The following is a 6,242-nucleotide window of genomic DNA, read 5'->3' on the forward strand; positions in this document are numbered from 1 at the left end:
GAGACACGGGGAGAACATGCAAACTCCACACAGACTAAGCGGGGATTGAACCCATGTCCTCTCGCACCACCCATATGCTATGAGACAGCAAGGCTACTGGCTGTGCCACCATGCTGCCCACACATTTATGCAGAAACAGAAAATTCTAAAGGGTTCACAAACTTTCAAGTACTGCTGTATATTTGCATATCACTGCTTCCCTGCACCATGTACCTAATGCACTGATTTTTTTTTTTTTTTAAAACTTCTGTACACAACATTACTGATTTTTAACCAATGAACTGCAAAGAACTGATTAGACTGAAAAACTGCATACAAAAAGCCCCTTGGAATGAGTGTGGGGGCCCTGATTTACAGAAATGTCAGAAATTAAAGGGAAGGCGAGTGGTTATGCTCCATGTACAAATCACTTTCTCCCATGAATTGGTTGAATGAATGGATGACTGGATAGATGACTGGATGGAGTGGTGTTGCCCCCTACTGGTCAGGAGGGGAAACTCCACACAGGAAAGTCAAGAAAGCTTCAGAGCAAACGGGGGGGGGGGGGGGGGGGGGGGATCTATTGCATTCTTCAGATGTGCCAATAACAAAGTGTGTCACATTTTCTGGAAGACAAAAATGTTCTTGCACACAAAAAAAGAAAAAAAAAGATTAATGCTGCAAGTGTGAAATTTTATTAACCATGATAAGATACAGTACCATTGTTATTTCTTCAAAAATGTTCCAAAACATTTCAACCCTTAACATGATCATTAACACACTAATATCCAAGTCACAAGAAGAAAATATATAAATATGGTCTTGTTCCTGAACAGACGAGGTAAGCGACAAATCTGTAAGCATAAACATTCTGACAAGACTCATTTACAAAAACATGCATTCAGGACATTTTTTTTCATCACCAAGAAAAGGAGTTGATTCAACTCACTTAAAAAACACTGGTCTTCGTTCCTTCTGTCCCTCATATTGTTCCTGCACTTTTCTGCCATCAATTTAAATGTGTTAAACATTAAAATTGAAATAAAGGACAGATTTTCTTAAATTAGGATCATCATCACACTTTTTCCACCAAACTATCCGCAGCAAATTTAGAGTACTCAAGGTATTTTTTCAACTGGTTCTGCAGTCATTGGTATTTATTGGTATCATATACTCTGCGTCCAAATTCAAATCAGATTTTGCAGATCTAAGATTTGATGTCAGTGAGTCATTTTCTAGTCCTGCTAGAATGCCAAAAACCATGATTTGTATAACTTGGAAATCATTTCAGTCCTTTTTACTATGGGTTCCTCTGCTTAACTGCCAGATGTTCCACAGCATGCTCAAGGCTGTTTCTAGAAAAAAATAACGAAAACTGGCCATCCGAGGCCAAATCAAGTACTCCAGATTCAAAAATGAGCTCAGCTGTGTTACGACCAACAAAAAAATACTCTTGGGTTCCTGTAAAACAGATCATGTTTTAAGCACTCCCTTTGGCAAAATTTATTCAATTTATTTATTTAAAAAAAAAAAAAAAAAAAAAAAAAAGGTTTAAACCCTTATAAACATTCCATTCCACGTCCCAGGCAACTAACATCTAAAAACCCGTTTTTAGTAACCCAAGACAGTCATGAACAACAAACTCTGCCCAGTGATTAACAATTAGACATTTTCAAAGCGCTGAGAAATGAAACCAACATGCTGAAAAGATTGGCCAATATATTCTATAACACCAACCAAACTTCTTAAAGTAAATGCAGTTTCCAATCATTCTGACAAATCAAGTATGTTTTATAAAATAACAAAATATTACACTTTAAAGTTGTTCTAAACTGTCCGACTATCAACGTCAAAACTTTATGTAAATAATAATGGACTGAATTCTTCTGACAATACTGAATTTCCATAGTATTCACCTAGAACAGCTTGAACAAATTAGTTTAATGGCTTTGCTGGTTTGTCAATGCAGTTACCCTCTTCCCTTTGGCAAAACAAACAGCATAGCAGAAAGTGCATCATCTTTGCAATTCCATTAAAAACAAACTTTTTGGCTGTTCATTACTGATCCCAGAAAACCCGACAAGTACAAAAAACACACATATCAGTGTTGGCCCCCTTAAATATGTGATGAAATGCACGTGTGCATACATGGAACAGGACAACAACTCCACGTCTCACAGGCTACGCAAGAGCGCAGACTGAAGAGAGCACAGCAGATGTTGCACAACTGGCACGGGATACCTGGGTGCTCCAGCAGAGCTTCTGCACACAACAAAAGCACAAAAAAAAACACCTCCCAGTGATGTTTGATGTTTGGCAGCACCCAACAAGAGCCCTGAAGAGGTGCAGTATGAGCAGAGGAGGCTCAGAGAAGAATCATTCTCCAAGACATTCCTGAGGAATGTGGAAAGGCAATACCTCTGGGAGGCTCTTGAGGGCGATGCTGCAATTTTCCCCACTCATTCCGTAAGAAAACCGTATAAAACAGCACATGTTCCACCCCAAGATGCAACCCTCCCTTACTATTGGCACTGCCGTCTTCTGTAATGGCAGTTCTTCAAATTATCTCCAGTGCTCTGGTTCATAATCTCCCTTACAGCCTGTTCCTGCAACATCGACGTATTTGTGATACTGACTTCAGCTTTGAAGGCCAATCTTGAGAACTTCTTTGCCATTTTAAAGCACGGAGCTATACAGAGCCCCACCTTCACTGCTGTCTGGAGACTCTGAACCACCTCCGGTTCATACAGTACCTGTCCGTGATGGCAACTTTAAATGTTGTAGCTGCATATGTTGTACTACCATTACTACAGGTGACTTACTCAGACATCGACATGTTGGGGGGGTACTATAAAAGTAAAAGGTGGGATTGTTTGATTGTCCATGCAGTATTTTATATGTTGCCCCTGCAATTTGTGTCAAGTTAAAAACAAGGATTACGGAGCAAAAGTGCACTATTAGGAACAAGGATTTATGGACTCTTCAGCGCTGCTGGATGTGAGATCGGAGCCCTTTGCTTTATGGGCTTTGAGACAGTCAAACTGTCAAGAAGGGTTGGGGACAGGGACACACACCTGCTACAGGGAGTGGCTTTGTGTATTCACTTTTCAAAATACTCCACCCAAATGGTCTCGACGAAGAACTATCTTCGCACTATTTCTCGCAATCCTGTTTTTTGCAGCCGTATTAGTCGGTTGTCCTGTCACCTCCTTTCATATTTGTATGGCTTTTCAAGTTCCTTTCTGGTAACCCTTTAACTTACAGTGATCGATCTGTCCTGCATCTATATCTTTTACTCATTCTCTACTTACCGACTCTGTATTTAGTGACGTATTTAAGTTTCCTTGTATCAGTCCCCGTACTAATGTTATATATTTGTAGGTCCATTGAGTCTGACGTCATTTCACATTTTTAATGACTTCAGAAGTGTTTATATAGCATTCCTTTTGAAGAAGGCTTCGTGCCGAAACTCATCCGTCCAGACAAATAAAACATTTTTCGGTATGTTTTAAGCATGTTCTCCAATCATTGCTGTAAAGTTCTCCAGATTACCCACACCCATGCAAATGGTTAGAGGAGCATACACTGATGTTATTAACAGTCTTTCATGAGCCTCCAGTCAGGAGGCCTCCATCCCATTATTGAGGCCATCTGGAGAGATGGACCGCCACTTCCGTTACAATGCAAAATTAAGAACTTTCATCTGAATGGATGGCTGAGTCACTGTAATACACTGCTACCCTGTGTAGCACTGTATTCATGCTACCTTGACAACCAAACCACACCCAAACAGCTTAACCAGACACAGTTCGATGGAGTCTTTACACAGGCGTGTCTTTCCAATTAAATGGGGGGGGGGGGATTCTCTCTCAACTTAGTTACAGTAATGTCTTTAGAAAAATATCAAGTGTTGGATTCTTCAGTTCAACACAGTAAAAATTCTACAGCAAATTAACTGCTTTTGCACTCAGACGCACAAACCGACAAATAACCATCACATCAAGGACTCGACTGATAACAAGGAGTGTGAAATGAAGAAATATCAGTCATCGCCCCAAACTCATTAACAGCTCGCTACATCACCAACTCCCCACTGGTCACCTTATAACAGTCAGATGTCTCCAAGTAGAAAGAATGACTAAAAGCAAATTCATTGTCCACATTTTAAGTAGTAAAATATTCAAAAAGTCAAGAAATACCAAGACAATTCCCACAGGCAAGAAAACATCAACCCCAATAAAATTCCGAACATTTTCCATTTCGCCAGTATTGGCTGCCAATTTCACAGAGTGAAATCTGAAACTCTCAAAAGAAAAGAAAAAGTGCAACTTCGAAAAACGGTTTCTCGCACCCGACGCTCCTATTCCTTAAAGCGCACAATTCATTAGCATTCATTTATGTGCGTTAAATAATTTTTAAAACAGGTCCAAGGCGTAAAATCCTTGTAGGAAAATGTCCCAAAAAACAGTAGGTCTCACAGGCACAGGGGACTCTCACCGCCATCACGACTACACTAAAAAATGCTGTTTAGACCAAGGGTCCAAAGGCCTTACCATCCAGCACAGGGGGTCATGCAGGACACACTTGACTTTTATGTTCAGTCTAAACTGATGCCAACAAGGATAAGACACACAGTTACATCATAAAGGTTACAGGCAGAGCTGGGAAACCACCAAAGACTGGCTGAATTTAAAAAAAAAAAAAAAAAAAAAAACCCTCAAAAGGCCTATAAATAAAATATTCTTATTTCTTTTTGTAAAATTCAGTGTTTACCCATGACCACCCACAACTGATAACTGTTACAACAGTACTGCCATACATGAGTGCATAGGGCGTACATTCAGAAAAGCTGCCTTAGACATGTCAGATGCAATCCGTACCGCTTGGCTTCCTTGGCCAATGGTTCACTTCTCACCGCCTGGTTACTGCGGCTACCAGCATCGTCTCCACAGCCAGCTACTTGAAAAGGAGGTAAAAATATAAGGTGTAGAGTAAGGTACAAAATGTTCTCCTAACGCTCCTTATTGCATGTATGTTAATGTCTCCCCCATTGGGTCTGGAGTGGTAGTTCTGATTAGGTCACTGCTGTAAGGGCCTCCACAACCCCCTCCAAGGAGGGGTGCTGCGCAAGCCCTTAAGATGGTAATTGCTGGAAAATTATGCCAATTATAATCCTAAAAAAAAAAATTCTTCCACTTAAGGTTCTCACAATTTATTTATTTAAAAAAAAAAAAAAAAAAAAAAAAAAAAAAGCTTTCCCATCTCACCACAGAGGTAATTATCGCATCAAAAATGGTCACAGGAGCATCCAATCACTGCGAGGGGGGTTTAGCATTTCTTTCAGGTCAAAAAAACATCAGGAAACCGTCTCGTTCGGTTTTAAAGATAAAGACCGTCTCGCTTAACAAGAAACCGGGTTTTTGACCCAAGGACATGTTTAGGACCTACTGAATTGCCCAAGTTCCACGGGACGCTGAGGCTGAACTGGCCGCAACGCAACTTCACTCAGTTACTAAATCAGGCGTTCCGCTTTTTGCACATCTGCTAGTCAGCCACCATGGTAACACCTTTGTGAAAATCCCCCTCTCTGGTCTCCTGAATGTTTGTTTCCACAGCTATACTGCAGAATCAAAAATATGTCCATTTGAATGCACAGATTGCTCAATGTCACTCACTCAGTGTCCTTAACCACTTGTCCAAGTCTGGTTTAAAGTGGTCTAGAGCTTATACCAGGTACACAGTGCACTAGACTGCTCAGGCTACACCCTGGGGGAGATGTCAGTCCACTGAAGATGCACAGATTGCAGAAACATAACTTAATGTTAGGAGTCCAATTCAGTTTCACATTAAGGTACATTCCATCTGTGCACTTTCCATATTAAAAAAGATTGCTCATCAGTTAGCATAATGAGTATGGCACACAGCGTAACTTACAGGTCCTGACCTGTAACCTGGAAGTTGCGGGATCAAACTCTACTCATCCCTCCTGCTGTAGGACCCTTAAGCAAGGTCTGTACTTTGAATTTTGTGGTAAAACACAGTGGTATAAATGGATAAAATGTACTTTTTTTATTTTTACCTTGAATTTTGTGGTAAAAAGCTGGTGTAAATGGATCAAATACTGTAAGTCATTTTGGATAATAGTGTGAATTAAGAAAAAGAAAAAAAAAAAAAAAATAAATAAAATGTCTGGTCCATCCCCAAACATTTTCTCCACTTCTGAGAATGTTTTCAAGAATGATGAAAGATTATTATTATTTGAA

Source organism: Scleropages formosus, chromosome 1 (assembly GCF_900964775.1).
Source record: "Scleropages formosus chromosome 1, fSclFor1.1, whole genome shotgun sequence".
In the NCBI taxonomy this organism is placed as follows: Eukaryota; Metazoa; Chordata; class Actinopteri; order Osteoglossiformes; family Osteoglossidae; genus Scleropages; species Scleropages formosus.